This window comes from Lissotriton helveticus, chromosome 1_1 (genome assembly GCF_964261635.1).
Source record: "Lissotriton helveticus chromosome 1_1, aLisHel1.1, whole genome shotgun sequence".
Taxonomy (NCBI): Eukaryota; Metazoa; Chordata; class Amphibia; order Caudata; family Salamandridae; genus Lissotriton; species Lissotriton helveticus.
The window spans coordinates 1,373,942,649-1,373,968,821 of record NC_136057.1 but is presented as its reverse complement, the minus strand read 5'-3'; the positions used below and the strand labels follow the sequence as shown (position 1 = coordinate 1,373,968,821).

The window sequence follows — 26,173 nt, the reverse complement described above, 5'->3', positions numbered from 1 at the left end:
TGCATGTCTGCTATTGTATCTCTGAAAAGTAGTATATTTCCACCCATTCAAGGAGCACTTCTATGTGTACAGATTTTCTATAATTTGATAAACCAGTTATATATAGATTCTGCTCCGCAAAGGTTAAAAGCTGTTAGTGAAATGAGAAAAATAGACCCATTGCAACATAACTCCGGCCCACAGACCCAACTTCAAAGCCAAGAATGCATTTAGAGGGTGGCACACTCCAAACCCCACCCCTTGCCCAGCACCCCCCTCCTCCTCCCAATCTCCCTTAGGCATTATAATTCTCCCTGGGAAGTCCTGACTATATCTACAACACAACAGACGCGAGTCTCTATCCTAGGATCACTTATTTTAAATGTGTTTTCACTATACACACTCATCTTTGCCTCTCGTACGAGGTGCCTCGATGGTAGAGCTGTCAAGTCGGTGCATGTAGGACCAGCTCCATGTTTCCAGAACTTGCCTTTAATAAACAATCTAGTGACTGGCAGCCCCATGTACTAAGCCCAAGTTGCAAATAGAAGTGGGTGAGCCTGCTAATTAATAGGGCATACTGAGCCAGAGCCGAGCCATTGGTCTGGCTTGGCTCTAAGAGTAGAAGCATGAGCCAAGCCATTAAAACATTTGTCCTGTATATCATGCAACAAACATAATGTAAAAATATGATACAGTCTCTTCAAAATGTAAAAAAGTGTATTTCTTTAACATGCAGAAGCGTTTCACCTTAGTACCTCAGATTACATCACTGCAGAGGCAGACATTTATTAAGTGATCATTTTTAAACATGAACTTAGAAACAGTAATGGCTTGCCCACCAAGACAATGCCAGTAGTGAACTAACAGACATATAAATACCAAGCATGACCTAGATTCTTTTTATAGCTTGAGCAACATTATAGTCTATTAAATCAAACAGGTGGGTGCTTGTACAGCGCACATTCTGAACTTAAGTATTAAAAATGCTCCATATGTGATAAAGAAAAATGAGGTTCAGTGAAATAAAATGTTTGCCTAGGATCACACAATTGAGACAAGCAAGGAAGCTGGTATTGATTCCTGGACATCTGGTTTCATATTTTGAAATTCAGCCGGCAGATGTATATCTTTGTCTCTCTCTCTCTTCTCCTCTGTTAGGTCAAAGGTCATTGTCTTGTCTTTTATTCTTGTTGCATAATATGGCATACCTTACTCAGGGCCCCCAGACCCAACTACCAAGCCAAGAATGCATTTATTTGGTGGGTGTATGCCCCAGTACTCCTCCCCCGAAGCTACGCCCCTGCTGATGAGGCATTGAAGTTGGTTTGTGTGGTGAACAGCACAAATTTAGGACCTGATTCACAAACTGCTTTTTGTAGTACTATAAAACGGAGGGAGGAGTAGGATAAGTGTAGGGAGCGACTGGGAGGGGGTTTTAGGTAGGTACATCTCCCACCCTCACGAAAGTAAGCAAATTGCTTTACTTTAGGGGTGGAGACGTGGTACTTAAACTTTTGTAGTGAGTTTACACTCAGAGTTTGTGAATACCGAAAGTAGTAAACTTACTTGAAAAATGTGGGCCTAACATTCATTGCTATACTGCTTCTCCTCACTGGAAGCATGCTGCACGATGTAGGAATGGGTAGTTGGAATTGTGCTGTCTTTGTTTTGAGCCTACGTGGGAAGTGTTTCCATGTCATGATTGACCACGTTTGTGCGCTTATGTGTAGTGTGACAAATGTTGAAAATTTAAAACCAGGCCATGCCACAAACGTAGAAATAAGACTACAAATTTACATCGACCGCGGGGGACAAAACAATTTAATTGACAGAGCTCTATATCAGACAAAAGACAGATAACGAAGACACTAAGGAAAAGGGAAATGTAAGTTGTACATACAGTATCATTACCTTCTGCTATAGGCTGGCAAATAACTTTGCCGAGGCAGATGATGAAAAAAGCAAACTCAAGGGGATGATGAACGGAGTACTTAAACTTTTCGGACACTTACCCCAGTCACAAATCTGGGTTCAATACATCATCGTTCTTTAGCTCACTTGGCCAACAAAGTTCAGACCCAGCCATATGAAAGCCAGGACTGACCTGGCAAATCCGGGATGTCGGGTCACACTAGTTATTGTGTTATGAGACACAGCTCTTACTGGTGGGATAGATAAGTTAAAATGTGGTCATCTGTAAGTGGTCAATCAATCAATCAGGGATTTGTGAAGCGTGCTACTCACCCGTGAGGGTCTCAAGGTGCTGGGAGGGGGTTGGGGAAATCGTGCAGCAAACTCTTACTCAAAGAGCCTGCTCCTCCCATTGTCACAGATCCTGCTGCAGAATATACAAAACGCAGCTGCTCGTCTGATTCCTGGCCTGAGAAAATGGGATGTAGCCACTGTCCCCTTCAGTTTACCCTCTTAGTTGCCTGCTGCTAAAGAGAGCAAAGTATAAAATCCTAGCCTATGGATGCTCACAAACATTTTCCCAGGGGCCAAAAAGTTTGGTCTGTGATGTGACCAAGAGCCGCATGGATACCAGCAGGGTGGTGGTCAGGAGTTGGAGGTGCGGGTGTTTGTTTGGCGGTAAGGTGGGTGTAAGGGAAGTGAAAATCTAGTGGCTGAACTGCACAATGTGAAACAAGAAAACCTGGGATCTATCCTGGCTTCCCAAGATGAATTCACAACAATTTACTCTAGTACTCCGAGCTTACTCCTGGAACTCAGTAGTCTGCAAAGCTATGACAAGAGTAAGTAACACCTACTCACAGCAAAAGTAATACCTACTCACAGCAAAATCCTTGAATTGTGCATTGGCGCGAATGTCAGCTTTTCAGATCCCTTCTCTGAACTTGCATTACCTTAAGTTCCCAGCCTTTAACTGAGGAGTCGACGTTTCTGGTAGATTGTGATTGTGTATGTACTGAACTGCTTAGGAATCCAACAACACGTTACTGTATAACACTACTTCTAACACATCATTTGATATGTATAGAGGTTACATGTTGCTGTCTTTCTTTCCCGCTGTGGATATTGATCAATGCATCAGAAGGATCAAAAGGCCATGTACGACCTTATATCAGAAGAAAGAAAGTACCCCCTCCGGTGCTTGAAAATGATACTGCAAGTTACTTTAAAGTTGTACAACCTTATGATGTGCATTGCTGGCCTAGGCGGGCTAGATCCAAACCGGATTTTCAGGGTAGTGACTGACCTCAGAAATGATTTCCATTTGGATTCATTGTGTGTACGGTTGCGGATATCCTGACAAATCTAGCATGGATCATCCTTTGTGAGTACGTTTATAAGAAATCATTTGTCACCGCCCTACTTTCCTTGCTTGCAGGACTCCTCTGTGGCTTGCGGTATCCTTATAGCATAAGGTAGATGAGCCGTCATCCTGAGGAGTTTATAGCAAGGATGGTAAAACATTAAGTTTACTGCAGGCAACTACCTTGAAGCACCAACTCAAAAGGTCATGAAAAGGTACCAGTATTGCATCAATTGTCTTTAAAAAAGAGTGGCTTTGTTGGTAGGGTAAGAAGAGCGCTAGAACATTTAGTCTGTGACTCCAAAACTGCTTTGACCAGTGATGGAGCATTCAGCAGTCAGGTGAAATAACAGAAGGACCTTTATAATAGTTACATTGTTATTTATCTTGGAGAGGATGTGGCCTAATGGCTAGAGCAGTCGACCTCAAAGCTGGGGAAACAGATTCAAGTCTCGGCAGAGACGCTCAACATCCTGTGATTCTGGGAAAATCACATAATCTCCCTGTGCCTAACAAAATGAATGTGTTCATCTGTAACGCAACTGGTGCTTATGTAAATCACTCTGATGCCTTCAGATTGAGTTTGCGCTATATAAAACCAAAACAAAAACTAAAAAACCTACTTCACTGTGTCTTCTAACGCTGACAAAATGTAAAAAATACTCAGATTCTTTGGAGACCAGATTTCAGTCATTTAATATTGGTCAGGCGTTTATAAATTTGTTCATGTGTTGAAGCTTTTGTTTTATACAAGACACCTACTTGGCTCTGGAAAGGTAACAGGGTGACATGGGTTTGCTTGTGTATAGTATTACAGTGATAGAAATAAACACAATCTACAAAACTGGATACCATGTAATATGGTCCTGTATTGCCATTGAAAAGTTCTGGTAACATCCTAAACCAATAGGCCTGATGTAGAGGGGTTTGTTAATGTCACAAGGGATTCCATATATATATTGCAATGTAGGACTATATTGCTTAGTTTCTGTTATGTATTTATATAATCTATTTTTGTGGAGAGAAGTTAACTTGAAAAATGCAGTTTTTTGAAAATAGTTGTAGGAAAAATAGATGAAAAATATTTTATTATGTAATTAATAATTAAGAATGTGAAACAAAAAATATGTTTCTGTATTAAAAAAACACGTTCTGACTATAGAAGGGAGACATTGTTAAAGCTATGCTGTGAGAGGTGCAGCTAACAGTGGCACCTGATTTGAAGTGAGTAGAATTAGAGCGGTCAGGCTTTGTTTACCATTCACTAATAGAATATTGTTTAAATAATGGAAAATAGTATAGTTGTGCTGTGCAATTTGGGACTGTTGTTATGGTGCTCGTACCCATATTAACAGGGACCCTTAAAATGTTCCCCATATTGAAGTATTTTCTATATTTCACAGGTTCCTGCGAGAATTTTGTTTTCAATACCACTGCATTTTGTGCAATGAAAGCACTTAAACATATAGTAGAGTGTGATAAATAATTACACATTTTTGCAGTTTTGTGTTCCATTGTCCAGACTAGTGAGAGTGTCAGAGTGGCAGCCAGGAGGCACCGTCAATAGGCTATGCACTGAGAGAGGGAACCAATCGGTTATGGCAAACTATGTGACACAAACATCCTCAGGAATGCAGGATTACCTATCTCAACTTTGGGGGAGCTATGATCGCATGCTGCTGACCCGGTTTCGACTGGGCATAGTATTTAGACTAGTTACCTTTCCTGAGATTAATGACTGATCGCGTGACTTAAAACCCTGTCCCTGTGACGATGTTTCAAAACAGTCAACTATTCACGTCACCTTTTTCTGTAAATTTTATACCAACCCGAGGAAAAGATTTTTAATACCATTTTAAAAAATAAAAGCTTGAGACAGTGTAATAATGCCCTTATGTTTCTACAATGAATGGACAGTGAACTATGTATTAGCGTGATGGTGTCTTACCTGAAAAATGTAATAAGATACAGAAGTTCAATGTAGGGAATCTATTATTTTAATTAATTAAGGTGACATAACAACATTTTAGATACTGTTAATAGTAGTATAAATAAAGGAAATGATTTGTACAGGCTTAGTGTATCTAATAATATTGTAACGTGATTAGGTATGATTTTAATGTAAATGCTAGATTATGTTCTACTGTCTTTTTATAGACTTTGATTAAATAGAAGAAGCTGTGTTTGCACTGTAAATGTTTAATGATGTTTTTAATTGTGCTTTTATGGTGTTTTACAACAAAATCGAATAAAGCTATATTTGATTTGATTTGGCTACGCACTGAGTAAATAGAAGGGCCAAAGTATCCCTTGGTGTACATGATAAGGATATTGCAAGTTATCGAGGAGTTCCATAACCAGATAAAGGAACAAGGCTGAAGGCCAATTCCCTTTATAAGGTTACTAGCAGCCCGTCCCGACCTTGTCCGGGTATGAAATAGAATGTGTGTAATGTGTGTATTCAGATACGGTCATTCGCGTGTTCCCCCGCTTGAGGCCCAGCTGCAGCCCTGCTTGATGTTAGCAGGCGCGTGTCCCCCCGCTTGAGGCCCAGCTGCAGCCCTGGTTCATGTTAGCAGGCGCATGTAATTAGTGTAGTGATCCGCCGCCTGAGCCCGGCTACAGCCCTGTCTGATGTTAGCAGGCGCGTGTAATTCGGTTTAAAGTGATAGTTCAGTAACAGCGCGCATGAGAGGCTGCAGTAATTGTCCCCGCAGACAAGCTCAGTCGCGTGTGCCCCCGCTTGAGGGCCAGCGGCGACCGTCTATTTAGAATTGTGTGAGTCTTGAATGATTGTTTCCCGCTGTTCTTATTTTTTTATGACCCACACCGACGCTCTTCGGCCCCGAGTGCTTTTTAGACGCACCCAGGCCAAGCCACACACTGCATTCGGCACCCCCAGTATGTGTCAGACAACGGGCAGTCCCCCAAGGGAGTCTTGCGAATGGTTACTTACCACGCTTCGAGGTGAACGCCTTTGTGACGTAGCACACGCCCCCGCATTTGTCACGTCCCCAGCGTGCCCCTTGATGCGGCGCAATTGCGTAATTGGCGCTTCACATGGCATGAAGGGTGGACACACGCCCACAGCGCGGACACACGCCCACAGCGTTTGTCACGGCCCCAGTGTGTCACGCCCCTAGCGTGTCACGCCCCCAGCGTGCCCCTTGATGCGGCGCAATTACGACTCACATGGCATGAAGGGCGGAACGTACCACACGCACCCAGCGTTTGTCACGCCCCCAGCACACGCCCACAGCAGAATGCAGACACGCCCACAAGGGACTACTTTGCTGGCACGGTTCTTTTACATTTTAAATGTATATGGTGGCTGTCTGCATAGCCTATGTCCTTCTGCTGCAACTGCCCTTTCCAATGCTGTATTGGGTGTTGTGATTGGTGATGTGGTTACTGAGATTACCCGCCTCAAAGGTTTAGGTTCTCTCTTTATATTATTAGTATGGATGAAAATCTGAGGTGACTTGCAATATCCTTATCATATACAACAAGGGGCACTTTATCCCATATAAGGCATGGTTCCACCAACACCTTTCTCACAAACCACTTAAACCCTTGATTTTAAGTGAGTAGCTCATTCATATGAAAAACCAAATGTTTGCAAACATGAAGAATACAAATAAAAATCTCTAATACAAAATCAATCACATCAAAAACTTGTTGAATATTTATTACAAACAGTTCAATACAAGATTTAAAAAAACGCAGTAGCTCAGAATGTGTATGAACATACAGATTCTAGCTTTTCTCTATCTAAGGATTACAAAAATAACCATTCTCTCTGGTTTTCATTGTAAGCTATTAAAATCGAGCAGAAGACAGAAAAGCAACCTTGAGTTTGATGCTTTAAACTGCTGCTCTAATTATGCTCTGTGGCCTGATCTGCCTTTCACCTTGGCTGCTGGCAGCAGGCATTGGGATGTCAGGACTCGACTGTAACAACCTTATAATAGTTGAGTTCTAATGTCTTTTCATTATAATCGACTTGGTGCATCACAAGTCACCAATTAGAAAGAAATTAGTGACTGCCGGTTATACAGGGATTACAGGATCCCATTTATATAAATACAAACACCAGAAGACCTATTTTGCGATGATAATACTCAGCACAGGTAGCTTTCAGATGGTGCAGGACCAAGAGACAGATTTTACAATTGTAATACAAATTCAGCGCTGATTTTCTAAAAGTAGTGTAGGTTTCTGGACTGCTTTGTAGAAGTGTGCAGGTGTGGTGTTGGGAAACATGGTTGTTCATAAGCAGTCTGCAATCATTGCTCACCACATGAAGGCAAGAAAACAAACGAAGGCCCAATCTGAGAAACATTCTTGTATGAATGACTTGCTGAATGGTAGTTACCGAGCCTGTACAGCATGTGCTATTTTCATGCCCGTGGTGCAGCCTGGAAACAGACCTGCTATCTTTGTTTAATAAGCTGGAGAGAATAAACTGTGACAAATACAAAAATTGAAAAAATGAAGAAATATTATGTTTATTTTTTTGTAGGTGGGATTGAGGGTCACTCAAGTATCTAATCTTTTTTTGTATCGCACTACACCCACCTTTTCCCATTAACCCCTGAATAACATCCCTTGTTGAAGCCTTTCTAGATTTCCTCAATTTACTTAGGTATGTATATTCCATTTATTTTTTAAATAAAGAATATTTCCCTTTCTCCCTAATGCATTTAAGCCTAATTTACATGTTTACCTGTTTCTTTTGCACACTTAGGGGCCTAATTAGGATGTGGGCGGACTTAAATCCGCCCAGGCGCGCAACGCCCATTGGACTGACAGGGCTTCATACTCCCCGTCGGTGTGTCAGCCCGGGATGAGACAGCTTCCCGGGCACACACACAGCCACACCCAAGCACTTTACAGGTCTTTAAAAGATCATTTGCATGTTAATGAGGCATTGTTGTTGTTTTACCCCTTCGAAGAGCCCCTGCACTCTGACTATTGCTTAAAGATTCAGCCCCAACCCCTGAAATGTTTTCTTAGCCCCCCGAAATTTGGCTCTAGTTGCGCCTCTGAGTCCGCCCGACATCGTTTCGGTTTCGGGATGGCCCGACCGAACAGTGTTCTGTCGCATACCTATTCTTTACAATGGGAGCATGCATTCTGAATGGAATGCATGCTCTCATTGTAAAATGAAGAGGTGCAGTTAATCCCTGCACCCCGTGGCTGGCACCACAGGTGCCCCCGCAGCCACCAAACAGAGGCCATGCACCCATGGGGGCCCTGCTGGGGGCCCCCAAAAGCGACTTCCGACAGCCTTTCTGTGTCAGAAAGGCTACACAGAAAGGCTTTCAGAATCCGACATTGTAATCCCTCGGGCTGAAAGAGCTGCCCTTGGGATTACTAAAGTCATTCCGACTAGCGGACGTGCTCTCCAAGCCCGTCGGATTGCAGTCGGAATGACCAGCCAGATTCCTTTGCGACCAACACCATCAAAATGGGTCGGTCGGAAAGGAATCCGACCGACTGATTACGATGCTTTAGAAACAGCTCCGATTGATGATCGGAGCAGTTTCCTAAAGCATCGTAATCAGCTGCTTTAATTTACTTATAAGCATATAACACTTAGAATTTCCAAATCATCTTTTGGTGTTTTTGATTTCTTCTACTTTGAATGTTTTCATATTTTTCTTTATTTTGAGTGTGTTCCTAGCAGCTAACTTTGCTCTTGAAACTTGCCTTGGCAAAGAACTATATGGAGGTAAACTAGGGTGGCACAAAATTATAATTCCTTGGGCGTACTTTCGTAAAATTTATGATTTTGCTATTTCATGAAATTGTTGCATTTTTAAATTGTTTTCTTTTAATTTTAAAACTTTTTATTGTTTTTCCTTGACAAAACATGTACATAAACCAATAAGAACAATTCGCTGTTTCATTTAGCAAACATAAATTACATAAAGCGTTTGGTTGATGGTTGTCGAATGGCTGTTCGAATGTCCCACTGGGCTGGCGGCCTTTATGGCTTGGTTGCAAAGGATCCTTTATCTTCCGGTTCTGCGCCTAGTTTTAACATATAACGTCAACATAAAACATATAGGCGTTTGGCGGCTGGTTGTAGATCGACCGTCGAAACACTGGATGGTTTTCGCTATTTTGCTAACCCGCAGCCTTCTAAAGTGGTTTGTACGGGTCTAGGAAGTTATCTAGGGATGACCACATCTCTCTGTTGGGCTTTCTCCAGGGTGTGTGTCTTAGTGCCGTGGTGTTGACCCCTCTTAGGTACGTCACCCAGTTCATCCACCCTTTGAAAGTTGCCTTGGTGGTGTCTTTCCACTTGGCTAGCACTGTCTTTGTTGCGCTCGTTAGGAGGAAGTCGAGAAGGTCTCTGTCATGTTGTGAGGTAATGTCTGTCTTGGAGTGTGCTGTGGTTAAAGTGCCGAATTCTTGTTTAATGGTGCAGCCTAGGACCTTGCTAGTAAAGTCGAAAACCCTCCTCCAAAATCCACTGACCTTGCTGCAATAGAAGATGAGGTGGGCTAGATCCCCTATTTCTCTCTTACAGTTCCAGCAGCGGTTATTCTCTCTAAGACCTAGCTTCGCTAGTCGAACTGGGGTCCAGTATGCTTGATGCAGCAACCAGAATTTTGTTTGGGCTAGTACAGGTGATATCACTGCGCTGTGGGGAGAGGTGCTGACCCTGCTTTTGGATAGGTCTAGTGGGTCATTTGGCGACCCGAGGAGAGTGTGTTGCTGGGGCGGCTTGACGCTTTGTGCCTGACCCCCGCCCTTGTGTTTTCGGCGCTGGTGGTGGTACGAAGGACCACAAGTACCATCAGCCCCGTGCCTGCCCTGCCTCCCGGACCCACCTGCAGCTCGTCAGCTCCCGCCTGCCAGTGCTTTAAAAACCTTGCCGCACCCGCTGGCGCGGGTGCCGCTGCGCTGTGGGGAGAGGTGCTGACCCTGCTTTTGGACAGGTCTAGTGGGTCATTTGGCGACCCGAGGAGAGTGTGTTGCTGGGGCGGCTTGATGCTTTGTGCCTCACCCCCGCCCTTGTGTTTCCGGCGCTGGTGGTGGTACAAAGGACCACAAGTACCATCAGCCCGGTGCCTGCCCTGCCTCCCGGACCCACCTGCAGCTCGTCAGCTCCCGCCTGCCAGCGCTTTAAAAACCTGCTGTGGGGAGAGGTGCTGACCCTGCTTTTGGACAGGTCTAGTGGGTCATTTGGCGACCCGAGGAGAGTGTGTTGCTGGGGCGGCTTGACGCTTTGTGCCTGACCCCCGCCCTTGTGTTTCCGGCGCTGGTGGTGGTACGAAGGACCACAAGTACCATCCGCCCCGTGCCTGCCCTGCCTCCCGGACCCACCTGCAACTCGTCAGCTCCCGCCTGCCAGCGCTTTAAAAACCTTGCCGCACCCGCTGTCGCGGGTGCCGTTGCGCTGTGGGGAGAGGTGCTGACCCTGATTTTGAACAGGTCTAGTGGGTCATTTGGCGACCCGAGGAGAGTGTGTTGCTGGGGCGGCTTGACGCTTTGTGCCTGATCCCCGCCCTTGTGTTTCCGGCGCTAGTGGTTGTACGAAGGACCACAAGTACCATCAGCCCCGTGCCTGCCCTGCCTCCCGGACCCACCTGCAGCTTGTCAACTCCCGCCTGCCAGCATTAATGCCCCTCCCTGTTTTTTTATTTAGTCTGAGAGATCCCGCGTAGCGCGGGTCGCGCGCGGGCGGGCGCCGGGCGAAGCCCGGGACAAGGGCGGGACTGTCTGTGGCCGTCCGGGGTCGGACGAGGCTGGGCTGGGCCATTTCTCTTTCGTCTTCTCCAAACTAGACTGGTACACATATTGACTTAATACGCCCCATGGGCACCCATTTTAAATGTTTTTAATTTCCTCTTTACCATTGCTGTATTTAGCTTGCGGTCAAAATTTGCTCCTATTTTTATTTGGTTTAGTAACTAAGGTCTTAACATTATCGGGTCAGCTATCATAGTGACTGTTTGATTTTTGTTCATCAATACTGCCCTAACCAGTTTTTATTTTTATTGATGCTTATTAGGGCCCTTTCCCACCATTAATACATGAGCATCATGGGTAAACCTAGCAAGGCCACTGCAGCACGGCCAATGAACAGACAGTTAGCAGCAGCCAACCAACCTATTCCAACGCTCACAGCAATCGATAAGATGCTTCAACAAACGATTGGAGTTGTTGCTACAGCTAATGAAAACACGGAGAGACGATTCTCTCTAACCCCGGCGCTCGCCCCAACTCAAGCCTTAGGGGACACCTCTGAAGCCCTGATAAATCCCTCTGATTCTGCTTCATTCCTTATGTCCTTTGCTGACCTACCCTGTGCCCAACCCGCCCCTGAAGACCCCATCCCCTTAGTAGATGCACCGCCCCACATATCCCCAGGTGCGAAAAAGGCCTCCAAACCCCGAATTAGGCGAAGTAAGACGCATTCTGCATATAACTTGGGGAAAAAATCTATTCCAGCCAGTGTTGCTCCACATGAGGAGTTCAGTCCTTCCGGACCTCCACTGGGGGCAACACACTTGCTAACTGATCTCCAGGCTCACCTAGAACAGTGTATAGCTTCCCACTTTAAAACACTTTCCTCTAGGATAGATAGACTGGCTTCCTTTATCAACTATAAAAACATGGGGAGTGCCAAGGCACCCAATGTCCTAGATAATCCTGACACAAGTGTAGGTCATGGCTCATGCTCGTCTACTACTACTTTAACTACTGCCATTGCTTTGGTTATTCCACCCCAACCTTGGATCGCCACCCAGACTAAGAAGTCTACCATACCAGTAGATACCTCCGTCAAGGATAGGAGCACTAGCACATTTTCTATTGCCCCGGGGAGGACAGATGCTAGTATGCAACCCCTGCCGATATCCACCGATACTCTGCAGGGCACCCTCATAATCCCCTTTTATCCCCTGAAACCACAGATGCTAGCCATTGCTTGCAGCTCCCCCCTGAGGCAGCACCGTACGTGGTGGTGCTGACAGGTGTTCCACCATTGACCAGTGCACGGGGTGAAACCCATTCTGAGCTCAAGAATAAGGTAATTCATTGGCTATCTAGGTATCGCCCCCTTAAGGGACGCGCTGAGGGGGAGATTCTCCTTTCACGCAGAATTAACTGGTTGGGGAAAAGACCAAAAGACATCGAGGGTGACTGTATTGTGGTGAATTTTAGGGATCCCCCTGCTGTTAGGTTTCTCTTGGGGTTTAGTGGGCCAGCTCTCCCAGGTACCATTAATACCCACCACCTGGGATACTTCTACTGCCAAAGTTTGGCCTCTGCAACTCTGTATCAACCGACCCTGCCCCAATGCGACACCTTCCTTGAGTACAATATCCCAGTGGCAAACAGATTTAGGGCTTTGAGTTCTGTGGATTGACTACCTTCTGTTGCCTCCACTATGGACTCACCTACTGCTCCTTCTCCTGCGCAGGGCACATCCATCAATGTTGGGCAGGAGCTAGTTATCCCAACAAAGCCAACATCTACCCCCTCTGGCGCTGTCCCAGGACCATCGGAACACCGTCCCTCTTTGATAGCGTCTTGGAACCTAGCCGGTTTGGGGTCAAAGCTTCAAAACCCTGAGTGGGGGGAATTGGTGGACAATTACGATCTCTGTCTATTTCAGGAGACCTGGCTCCTGTCTGCTCCAATTAGGGCAGGGTATGCATCTTACCATCAAGCAGCTATCCAGGGACCTCGGGGAAGACCCTCGGGTGGGTTGTGTACTTGGGTGGCAGTCCACCTGGGGTGTGCAGTCAAAGTATTAGACACCAATTGTTTGGATATCTTGTGCCTCTTACTGACATTTGATGGTGGCATGGTATTGGCAGTGATCAATATCTATTTACGAATTACATTCCATTCATGAGGAATTGGAAGTTCTCTTATCTTCCTTTCCATCATCGTACAACATAATAATTGGGGCAGACTTAAACTGCCATTTTGAGCCGCTTTTGGGGATTCCCCACATTACCTCGGACGAGGACGAGATTCATTTAATACCGGAGTGTTCTATGTATCCTCCTAAACTTCTCTCACCGATGTCACTTGCAATCAATAAGATGGTAGTGGCATTCTCTCTTAGGGCCTGCAATGGCAGGCTCTCCCCAGATATACCTGGGTTGCGTAAGTTTAACAGAACAGGGAAGTCCACGACTATCGATTACATCCTGGTGAACTCAGGACTTTGGCCCCAACTTAAATCATTCACTGTTATCCCAAGAGTGGACAGTGACCACAACTTACCGTCTCTTGAATTAGTTAAACCTCTTGGGAAACAAACATCACAGGATGGCCCCAGCACTCCCACTTATCGTAATCTCTTACTTACAGCAGGTGGTAGGCGGGTAAGATGGGATAGGGTGGCGCAGGATCCGGTCAAGCTGGCCAACCTATATAATCAGGTAGTAGGGGCCCTAATGAAGGTCAGTGACCTGAGGAGTTGTAATCTTGAGCCCTCATACTTCATAGCCCTCCAGTCTATCCATAATTCACTTTTTTCCCTCACTGGCTGATCTTTTTTCAGTCATAGTACCTGGTAGGGGCCAAGGTCTGAGCACTGGTTTAATAAAAGCTGCAGGGAGGCGAAATCATCCCTGTTAAAGGAGGTGAAATCGGGCTCTCAGCAGACAATCAGGAAAGCACGGCAGACCTATAAAACTTTGATCAACGCGGCCAAGGCCGAGTGGGAGGCTGCCAGATGGGAGCATCTGAAAGCAGCCCTTGAAGTCCGGGACTTTAGGGCTTTTTGGAATTTGGAACGCGGAGGCCCGGCTACAGGGCTCCCCGCTGTTACTCCTAACCTTAGCGAGAAGGTTTGGCTCGCTCACTTCAAGCCACTCTACTCCTTAGGGGGAGAGGCTTCCCTGGCCGAACCAAATAAACTTGTAACTATTTACGATCAAGTGCCCCCGAAGGTTGATGACGTTAGCGCCCAACCTTTTATGTTGTTGGAAGTTAAAGCAGCCATTAGGAGTCTGATTCCGGGGAAGGCGCCAGGCCTTGATAGGATACCAGGTGATCTATTCAGGTCCGAGCCAAGGGTCTGGACGCCATATATATGCTCTTTTTATTAATGCCATTATGCAGGGCTTGGCCATTCCACCGACTTGGCTGGGTGCTGAAATTATACCCATCTACAAAAAGGCTTCCCCTCTGGACCCGGCCAACTACCGCCCCATCTGCTTGATTGAAGTCCTTCAGAAGCTCTTTGCCCGAGTCCTCCTTTCCAGGTTGCAGTGTTGGATGGATGACCACCACATCCTAACCTCCCTGCAGGCAGGTTTTCGGGCAGGGGTTTCAACGATTGACCAGCTGTTCAGGCTCCAGCTGGTCTTCTGGAGGACTGTCACTATTGGGGAGGGTAGCTTGTTCCTGATTTTTGTAGACCTTCGGTCCGCGTTTGACCTGGTCCAGAGGGATAAGCTATGGATTGTTCTTAAGGAGATGGGGGCCCCAGTTTATCTATGTGACCTTTTTAAGTGCCTGCATCAGGGTACATATGCCAGGGTTAGGTAAGGGAGGGGAGGTGAGCTGTCTACCCTGTTTACTGTCAAAAGAGGCGTGAGGCAGGGGTGCATTTTAGCCCCCACCCTATTTGCCCTCTTTATTAATGGTTTGATTGGTTTTTTGTTGGGTGCTAAAGATCTCGACTCCCCGAGCCTAGCTGGTCAGAAAATACCGGCCCTGATGTTTGCTGATGATACCCTCCTACTGTCTAAAACAGTGGGGGGTATCCAGCGAACTCTAGAGGCCTTTTCTGGGTTTTGTAAGTTGAGGAATTTAGAAATCAATCTTACTAAAACTAAGTATATGGCTTTCAATATGAAATACCCTAATTGTCCCCATCCGCACCTGGGGGGCAAGCCTGTGGACTGGGTGTCCACCTTTGAGTATTTAGGGGTCTCTATAAACGACAGAATGGACTGGGCCCCGCATATTACCAAAGCCAATCTTAAGCTCACACAATCCACGGGTGGCATCCTAAAAGTTTTTAATGAATCTTCTCTTAAATTGGTGGGCCCCCCTGTTGAAATTTATAAAGTCCAGACGAGAGCCGGCGCGCTGTATGGTGCGGACATATGGGGGCATGTTAATGTTGCGCCCCTTATTCACACCGAGAACAGCTTTTTGAGGCGCCTCTTAAGACTCCCCCAGAGCACTACCCTCATTCCACTTAGGCTAGATCTGGGTCTGGCCCCTTTACAGGACGTCGTTTCGAACCATCCGCTGTAATATTGGAGACGCCTTTGGGCCACCCCGGAACTAGAGAGCTCTAGGGAAGATTTATGGGATTTGTTAGATAGTAGGGGAGCTGAGAAAATTCCCTGGCTCAATTACGTCCGGAAGCTTTGTCGGGCCATAGGTAGGGTAGATCTTTGGTCCTCACCCGAGGAGTCCAGTGCCTTGCTTCCTAGGAAAAACCTGAATGTGGCACTGAGAGAGTACGGTTTATCCCATTTAATATCCAACTCTTACTCGGGCAGGTTAACCAAAACCTTCCTAGAAATTAAGGCCCATCCTAAATTTGAGACCTGGCTGGACGACATAAAGCCCCCTTTAGCCAGGAAATTATATGTCCAGTTCAGGCATGGTTCACTTCCCTTACGGGACATAACAGACAAATGGTTAAAACCCGCGTCCCCGATGTCTGGCATCTGCCCGGGGTGTTCGGGGGGTAAGGAGACAGCCCAGCACGTTTTACTCTTCTGCCCCTCGTACCATCGGCCGAGAGCCAGATGGATAGTACTACTCTGTCGGTCTAGGGGAATTAGGGATTATAGGGAGGCATTTAGAATCCTCAAGACCGACACTGAATTTTTGACTGTACTTGCTACATCTAAATTTCTTTTATCTATGTGGATCACAAGGTGTGCTATTTTAAAACAGGCATCCCCACCAACCTTGCCCTAATTGGGCTGGTCGATCGGTAACCCTGTAGTCTTGAGACGCTTAGATTTTTGTACTCTCTAACCAAGATTTTAACCTGTATTTATTAAGCTGCTATTTCCGCTTATGTGTTTTTAATGTTAATCTGATTATGATTATTTTTTTGCTGTATGTATTTCGTCTTTTTATGTTTTTTTAACCGAAATAAAAGCTCTTTGACTGACTGATATCATGTTACTTGTCGGGGACCTCCACATGGTGTGTATTTCTTGTTCTGTGAGTTTCAACCCTATCTGTGTTTCCCAGTAGTCTGTACTTTTCGTGTTGAGCTTTGAGGATGCTGGGCGAAGGAGTTTGTACAGGTGAGATACTTGGTGACTGGTCTTGTTTATGTTTTCTATGTATTTGAATATTGAGGGAGTCCGCCTGTTTAGTTTCGCTTTTGTGATGGCCGATTTAATAGTCAGGAAGTTGTATAGTTCTACGTCTGGGAGGGCATGTTTTTCCTTCATGTTGTTGAAAGTTAGGGGCATGCCCTTCTCCTCCAGCTGAGCTGGGTGCGAGAGGCCTAATTGTTCCATGTTGTTATGTCTAGGGGTCTGCCTCTGTATTTGATCTTGGGGTTTGCCTAGAGTGCTACCCACAGTGAGTTTTTGATGCTTATCTCTAACTTTTGGTCTACCTTGAGAAGAGCCTGTTTCATTATCTTGAATATCAGGTTTCCTTTTAGTGACTGTTTGTTGGTGGTGAGGAGAGTTAGTGGGTCAGTGTTGTCAAGGATGGCTCTCTCTAGTAATAGCCAGGTAGAGGTGTATTGCTGATTTTGGAGTACCCAGTGCGTCCCCTGCCTGGCCACAAAGGCAGTCTGGAATTTTCCCAGGTCTGCTACATTGAGGCCCCCTTGCTCTTTTCTCAATCTCAGTTTCGGGAGGCTTATTCTCGGCTTTTTGTCTCTCCAGATGAATTTGTTAAGTGTTTGGTCTATTTTTTGTGTGGAAGTCGTCTGTTAGTGGTAGGGGAAGCATGCGGACTAGATAGTTAACTATTGGGGTGATCATCATTTTCACTGTTTCTATTCTACCCCACTAGGTGATAAACTTGGGCGACCAATTCTCCAGCAGCCCTTTTATCTTGTTTGGGGTGTTTTTCTCATTTTGTTCGAGGGTGACTCTTAGGTTCCTCCCGAAATTGATTCCTAGGTATTTGACCGATCCCATTTGCCAGGGTAGCCCCGAGTCTCCCCGTACCTCTTTAGTTGTGTGTATATTCAGTGGCATACACTCCGATTTATCTCTGTTTAGTTTGTATCCGGAGTGAGATGCGTATGTGTCCATGGTGTGCATGAGAGCCGGTATGGACTTGGCCGGATCTTCTGTTGTAATTAGTAAGTCATCCGCGTAGGCAGCTAGTTTAGCCGTGGCGTTGTTGATGGTTATGCCTGCTATGTTCTTATTTGCTAGGATGTCCCTGATCAGTGGTTCTAGTGCTAGTAGGAACAACAGTGGGGATAGTGGGCAGCCTTGTCTAGTCCCTCTTTGGAGGTTAAAGGGGGTCGAGGTCGTTCCGTTGATAGCAATCTGTGCTTTGGGATTTTTGTAAAGGGCCATGACCTTCGTAGTGAAATTGTCACCCAGGTTGTATGCCTGCATGCACTTCTCTAGGAAGTGCCAGGAGACTCTGTCGAAGGCCTTTTCTGCATCCAGCGTGATAGCGACTGCCGGGTTGTATGAGTTCGAGCAGTATTCGATGACCTGACAGAGGAGTCTTGTGTTGTCGCTTGACATTCAGGTTTTCATGTATCCTACCTGTGTGTTCCCTATTAGCTGTGGGAGTATTCTTTTGAGTCTTGTCGCTAGGATTTTGGCGTATATTTTGCAGTCTAGGTTTATGAGTGATATTGGTCGGTAGTTTTTCGGCCATTGTGGGTCTTTACTTTCCTTGGGGATGACTATGATGTTGGCCTGTGACATTGTCTCTGTTACTTCCCCTTCTCCCCCGCAGTGATTGAAAACGTTCGTTAGGATCGGTGCTAGCTGGTCTTTGAAGGATTTGTAGAATGGTGCTCTGTATCCGTCTGGTCCTGGGGCCTTGTTGTCTTTTAGGGCTTTAATGGCTGTCCTGACTTCAAGAGTTTTGATGTCTTGGCCTAGCACCAGTGCTTCTTCTGTAGTTATCTTTGGTAAGTTTAGGTTCTCAAGGTAGGTCTTTGTTCCCTCCGTATCTAGGTTATCGTCTTTGTTGTAGAGCGCCTTGTAGAATTCCTTGAAGGTGTGTAGGATGTCCTTGTGACGGGTGTGTGTTTTGCTGCTAGTGTCTGTGATTGATGTGATGTAGTGTTGCCTTTGCTTGTGCTTGAGGTATGACGCTAGGGTTTTCCCAGCCTTGTGTGCTTCGCATAGGTTGATTTGCTTATATTTTTTTAACCATAGCCCCGCCCGTTCACTAAGGATTCTATTGAACTCGTATTTCCTCTTTGTGAGTTCTGTCAGTGTGTGTTGGTTTGTGGTGTCTCCGATGTGTCTTGTTTCTAGCATTTTGATGTTGGTTTCCAGCTGTGACAGCTGGGCTTTAGCCTCCCTGTCCTTTCTGGCCGGGATTTCGATTAGTACCCCTCTGATGGTGGCTTTGAGTGCCTCCCACAGAGTTTTGGGATCTACGTCCGGTGTGTCATTGTCTTCGATGTAGTCAGCAATGGCTTTCTGGATCCTACTCTTATCTTCTTGTTTGGCGATTGTAGAGAAGTTGAGTCGCCATCTGCGGGTTGCATGTTCATTGTGCCTCCCTGTGAGGTGTAGGCTGATGCAGGCGTGATCCGATATTGTTCTGGCAGCGATGTCTGTGTGTTCTATTAGGTGTATGTGGGTTCCTGAGATGAGAATGTAGTCTATTCTGCTATATGTGAGTTCGAATAGAAGGTGTAGTCTCTGGTATCGGGGTGCTGTAGTCGCCACGGGTCCACTAAGTTGAATCTATTGCATACGTTCGTTAGCGTCTTGTGGGACGTCGGTGTACGTGCTTGGGTTTTTGATTGCCTATCTAGGGTTTGGTCTAGCACCATGTTGAAGTCGCCTGCCACAACCGTCATGTTGTGTAAACTGTTGGACTCTAGTTCCTTAGCTACCCCCTCCCAGAATCGTGTGTCGTCGGAGTTTGGTGCATAGATGTTTGTCACAAGTATTGTCTCCTCTCCTCTTTTCAGCTGCGTGATCAGTAGTCTGCCTTCGCTATCTTGCTGCACGTTCTCGATGGTTATGTTTGATTTGCTACTGGTCAGTGTAATGACCCCTCTCTTTTTGCCCACTGCTGGCGAGCATGCAACCTGACCTATCCATCTGGCTCTGAGCTTGCCTGCTTCCTCTGTGGAGAGTTTGTTTTCTTGCAGCAAGAAAATATCCCCTTTATTCTTGGCTAAGTAGTCTAGTATCTTTTTCCTCTTAATGGGGTGGTTAAGACCTTTAACGTTGAGGCTGATTATCTTAAGGTCTGTTGACAGTGTCTTGTTATTAGACTGTGTCATATTTAATACTGCAATGGGCTACGCCTCGTTCTGCAATGGGTGACCCATCTCTGGCAGCGCTGTGCTGTGAGCTAGCTACGTCTCTGGTGCTCTCAGTGTTATAGGCGGTCTACCTGGTGTGTTAGAGTTGGCTGCGACAAAGACATGGACAGAGCGTACATGACGAACAAGACGAACATGACAGACAGGACGAATGTCCCCTCCTACTCTCTTCCCCCCCCTTCCATCCCTCCCTCTCCACTCCCCTCTCCCTCTCACTGCTACTTTGTACTGTGGACGTGCGACAGCAAGGTCCCCCCCGCCCCGTCTTGTCCCCGGGATCTGGGTACACATCGTCTTTCTATAGCTTGAATATAAAGGATATATCGTTCCGTAGTACGTTGGGTTTCTCTGAGGTAGAATCGTTGTAAAGTCTTTCGCAGTGGAAGTCTCTATATGAGGTAGTCCTTTGCTCTTCTCTTTGTGAGGTAGATTTGTTGTGATATCTTTCGTCTATGTAGACTCTGTATGAGGCAGTCTTATACTTTCCCTTTGTGAGTCGGCCATTGTGTCTGTGTTCCGAATTGTTTGTATTGTCAGGCCACGTGTTCGGCCTGTATCTTACAGCTGCACAGTTTACTTTAGTCTCTTGCAGGGCTCGGTGAGGCACTTCTTTTTCCTGTCAGAGCGGAAGCTTCCATTTCCTCCAAAGGCAGACTCTTTAGGTAGCGTGCCAGCTCAGCTGGGTCTTCAAATGTCATCGTGATCCCCTTGTTGTATATTCTGAATCTTGTCGTGCCTGCGAAGGAGAAGGTGATGTTTTCTTTTCTTAGCCTGTCCCCCTGAGCAAGGAACCCCTTTCTAATATCGACTGTGGGTTTCGAGTAGTCTTTTGTGAGGATGATCTTGTGTCCATTCCATATCAAGTTGGGGTTCTTCCTCGCTACTCCGAATATGGCGTCCGTTTGATGTGAGCGTAATGGTTTGCATATTATCGGTCTTGGCCCCGCTCTTCCAGTTTGTCTGGTTGCTGGAACTCTGTACGCCTTGTCTAGCTCGAATGGACCCTCAAACTTGAGGTTGGTAACCTTAGGGATGAGGTTCTGTATTAGTGATACACATGAGCCAGCCTCGTCTTCTTCTTCTTCTGGTATCCCCAGAATTCTTATATTGCCTTTCCTGTTCCGGTCTTCAAATTCTGCTGTTTGTCTGCGGAGTTCGGTAGTGGCTTTGGTGATATTCCCAATTGCCTTCCCTGTGAGTTGTGATCTGTCCTCCATGTCGCTAACTCTTTGTTCCACTGCTTCTAGCTTGTTATTGGTTAAGTGAATGTCCACTCTGATAGCAGCGAGTTCCAGTTGTATCGTGTCTGTAGTTTTCTTTGTGGACTTTGCCAGATCATGGACTTCAGCTAGTTTTAGTTTTTTGAGGATGCTGTCCAGTGTGCTAGTGATGTCTGTTCTTTGTTTGATTGGTGATTCTGTACCGTTCTCCGATCTGTTTTTTTTTGTAGTTGAGACAGTTTGCCATCGTTGCCGGCCATTTTCCTTTGTTCTGCAATGGTTCGCGGAGTATAGGGTTATTGTCGTTGGGCTGAGGGATTTTCTTGTTTTGGTCTATTGCTATATGAGCTGGTATTGTGATTGCGGTTTTATTTGATCTTGTTTGGTTTGACTGGGTCCGTGGTAGAGTATGAAACGTTTGCAAGTTGCTTTACTTATTTTGCTTTGCTGGCGTACATGTACACTGTCCTGCGGCTACGTTTCTTGATGGCTTGCTGTTCTCGAGTGGTCTTAAGTGTTCCTGCTGTTTTTGCTCTCCGGTTGTTTGTCTTGTGCTTGTGCTCTAACTGTAGGACTTGTGTTAGCCCCTTCTTCGGCTTGTCCGCTTGTTTCGAAATGTTCTTGGCACGGTTGGCTTGAGTGTTATCTTTTGTGAGACCTTTGCGCTCAAGCCCTCGCTCGCACTGCTTGTGCCCTTGGCCCTTTTTGGCCCTTATTGGCCAGATGCGTTGTGTCTGCTATTGTTTCTTGATATGTTCTTGGCCCTGAGGCACTACGGTAGCCTTCCTTCTTAGATGTTGTCTTTGCGTGGTTAGTGTCCTCTCTCGTTCCTCTGGTGCCCTATAGTCTCACTTTTGCACCGTTAGTTTAAGTCTTCCTCTGTGGTGACTGTTCGGCTACCCCCTTCTTATACCCCTCCTGCAAGATGGCTGCGCCCCTGGAGGATGTTCGCTTTCGCTTCTTTCGCCTTGTTCGGGCAGGGGTTTGGAGGATGTGATTGCCTTAGCGCTTTGATGTTAACGTTGATGTTAGCGACTGATTTTCCCTGTCGATCGTTATGCCTTTTGTGTGGTTTGGCTTTAATGGCGGGTGATCTATCTCCCCCGTAAACTGTTGTTTTTTGTTTTTTTCTTCACACTCCCGCTTGTTTACATCCACAGGTGTTTTGTGCCCCTCCCGCAAGATGGCGGCGCTCTGGAGGGTATTACTTTCGGTATCGTTTAGTATGGGTAGCGGGTGTTGGGGGAGCGAGAAGGCGCATCGCACGTTGATGTTTTGGTCGCCGTACCTTTTGTGTGGTTTGGCTTTGGTGGCGCTTGATCTCTCTCCCCGGTAATGGTCGTTCTTTCCATCACCCTCCTGCTTCTTTACGTCCCCAGGCGTCTTTTGCCCCTCCCGCAAGATCGCGACGCCCTCGGAGGGTATTGCTTTCGGTCTCGTTTGCTTGCGGGTGTTGGGGAGAGAGATGGCGCATCGCGCGTTGGTGTTGGCTTAGCGTCTGTTTGGCTTTACCAGCATTTTTGTCCATTTCCCCGCTGTTGCTTTCTGGTATCACCCGCTGGATTGCTTATCCTCCTCTTGCCTCTACCAATATGGCGCCGCCCTGGGTGAGTTTCACTTTCGGTTTTTGCTCCCCTGTACTTAGCCGTGCTCGGCGTGCGTGTTCGGTTTAGAGGGGAGAAGCGGCACATTAACGTTTGCTTGCTTCTGAATGCCCACTGACCTTCTGTGAGTTCTTTTACGGCTCTTCCAGCGGTGCTTTGCCTCCTTGATCGTTCGTTACTCTGAGGTAACTCCTACCGGCGCCATCTTGATTCTTGTGCGTTCACTTGGTCCGCTGCGAGCACGGAAATTTGGTGTATTATCCCTTCTTTGTTGACTCCACTGTATTCTTCTTGTTCCGGCTTCTTTCCGATAATCTTAGCGCCGTTCCATCTGTTTGACGATGTCGGCTTTCTCGCTGTTTTTTCCGTTGAAGTCCCGGGGTCAGACGGAGCTCTGGACTTAGGCAGCTACTCCTCTTGCCATCCAAGCCACGCCTTAAATTGTTTTCTAAAAGCAATTTTTTATGTTAAATTTCTCCCACTAAAAGTCAGTTTGCATATCCAACTCTCTTTATTCATGCTTAGTTACTTCAAATATTGCATATTTTCAATGCAAACATTAAAATAGATAGAAATTGACAGGTGCATGATGACTCAGTTTAAAAACCATAAAACTACATAGCCTCAATAACTTTCATAAACTAAGGTAACGGAGCGAATATCTTCCCATCCAATGGCTGGTAATTACAGTTCCACTGATATGCCATACACTGTGTTTATAACATTAATTTATTTTCAGCCTGCCTCAAAAAATTTCACCAAACGTGTATTTAAAATGGGATAGTTTGTGTTTAATGCACATAAAACAGCTTGTCGACATGTTTGAATGTGCCTTTGAGTGAACAAATGTCATAGAAGGCTCCATCTTTCCCTCAAGAGGCCTGGGCAGATACAAGTTAGACAAACTTAACTAAAATATCTGCTTTTGTGCACAAACTGCATAACTTGTTCTAACTTTCATGGGGCCTTCTTGGGAGTTGGGCAGGAGCAGGCAAATAATCTCATCGATATTTCATACATGTTTTTATTTGCCATTTACTTTATTTGCAGATCTTTTTCATCAGCAACACACACTTTGCTGAAAAATTATGCACATAGAAACCAGTTGCAGTTTTTTTCCCTCTCTCAAAATCTGTTTTTGCTGACTTAGTCTGCCATATTTGAAAAAATAACTTTGTACATTTGTTGGAGATTGTAAGATTTTCATATAATTTCACAAAATTTGCAAGTATAAAGTCCAAGTTTCATACATCTCATGTGTAAATGAAACAGCCAAGAAGAAAATACGTGTGAGAATTGCAACTACAGTCATTTATTAAACAAACTAATTTGTGAGGTCTTGTATACGTGAAAATTAGCATTTGTATTAGAAAACGATGCATAGTAAAAATCCATAGTTAAAAATATTGTGCAGCACTTGGCAAATGATTTATGTCAAAAATATTAATGTTTTGTGGCTATTAGGAAAGTGTTTAACTGTAACCCAACAATTTATAAACTGAATTATGGTGCAGACCAAGTTGCTATGAACTGCACACACGCTATCTGTAGGGGAAGAGCTACTGCTGATTTTTGATAATTCTTCCACCATAGTTATCTGTCGGTCCTAATGACTTATTGCTTACACCTGTACCATAAACTAGTCCACCGATGTCCAACATGGGTCTAAAAGTGCCCTCCTTGATGCCTGGATTTCTGGATACCCACATCAGATACATTTTCATACAGTGAACTGAAAAGGAAAATGTGGAAGGAGTCCGTGGATATCCGGAAAATCTAGCAGGATCCAGCCTTTTTGGACCTATGTTAAACACTCGTGGACTAAACTGGTTTAATCTTGATTATAAGAGTTACTGTTTTTATTGTTCGTGCACATTTTGTGGACCAACTGTCTATAATATTCATATTGACTGAGTGATTCTAATGTTTCCACTTAGCTGGAAATTTTAACTACATTTTCGCCATTTACCAATCAGGGGAACAAAGTGAACACTTTTTAACCTTTTCAGCGCGACCGCGTTTCCCCCTCCGGTGCTGGGCCGTAATAGAAACGGGCGTGGTCATGACGGAACGGTTCCGTCATGAGCACAGCTCAACCGTAGCTCATGACGGAACCGTTCCGTCGTGAGCATGGAAGGGGTTAACAGTGAATCACATGAGGTGTGGTAACAGAATATTTGTGTCAAAATATCACATGACATAAATACTGTTGTCCTAATTGTCGTATACAAAATTATCACTAGAGGCGAATACTTTAGCCTATCTTCCAACAACATGTAGTGTGCACCATCATGGATTCAGTTGCACTGTGCAAATAGACTGACAGGTCACATGTTCCTCTGTTCATTGCAGCTGACATTGCAGTACCATGGCAGTTCAAAAGCTGTGCAGAGGAGAGGATAAGTTAATGGTTCGATAAGAAAAACTGTAAAGATATCGCCGGTCGGGTATCTCCCATACTTGTTGCTTCTGTCCCCCATCTATAACCTCATTGCTACGCTTCAAATGCATGTCCTGATATTGACTCTTTGAGTCTCTGCGGAGGAGGTGATTGTGTGTCATCAAGCCCTTGTTTTTCTGGTTTTACCTTAGCGTGCTCCTTCCATGGGGTCTACCAATTGTGGATTTTTGTCTTCTTCCGGTTCTGCTGTGTGTTCTCGGGCACACCTAACATATTTACCTGAGTTATGGCTCAGAAGTGTCAACTTTCAGTGTTACTATAGAGGCCGGTTGGGCACTGTCCCCAACTCCTTGGTTATCTAAACTCAAAACTCGGCTTTGTTGAATCAACATCTGAGCCATGTTACTAAAATATATAGGGCCACATATATGATACAATTTTGCATTTGCAAATGGTGCAAATCGCAAAATTCGGCCATTTGCAAATGCAAAATAGTCTTTCATGATCTATGAAAGGCTTCGTAATCGCAGTTTTAGGTAATCCAAAAACTGTGATTTCCTAAAATTGCGACTACAAATAGGGAATCACAAATTGTGACTCCCTTAGCACATGTACCACAGCATTTTCCAAATGAAAACTGTGCATTTAGGAAAATGCTATTACCATCCCCTTCAAGTCGATGGTAACTACGTGAAAATTTAGAAAAATTGACAAAAATGCATTTTTCAAAGTGCCATGTCGCACACACATGCCCCTAGGGCATATTTGCGTTTTACACGTGTGCATTTATTTTTGGCAATTCCTTACATACATAGCATTTTGCGATTACCAAATAGAGATTTTGTAAAAATCGCAATTTGGTCATCGCAATTTCTTTTGGGGGATACACGTGTCCCATAGTTGTTCCCTACATTATTACTGTCACATCTAATCGTTTTATACATGCCATGCCTTTGCAACCACATGCATATGGTGTTTTACTGCCTGATAGACCTAGTTGGCACATAACAAAGCCCCATAAATAGATTGCCATCCAGAGATCCCAACCCAGAGATCCAAGGTTCATTTCAAATGCCAATATCAACAGATGGAGGAGCTAATTATAATATTCCAGCCCTCTAGCAACATTATTTCATCATGGATTGTTTTCTATTTTAAACAGTAGTCATTCTTAAAATCTCTTAGTAAATGGTGATTCCCAATCTTTAGATTAACGAAGATCTCCTATTTCGTATG

The 26,173-nt window shown here is 45.2% G+C and overlaps 1 protein-coding gene across 1 annotated transcript in view; it reads left to right on the top strand.

The window, feature by feature from the left end:
• Positions 1 to 26,173, top strand: part of CACNG2 (calcium voltage-gated channel auxiliary subunit gamma 2) — a 435,276-nt gene that overhangs the window by 181,021 nt on the left and 228,082 nt on the right. The gene's annotated exons all lie outside the window — the stretch shown is intronic.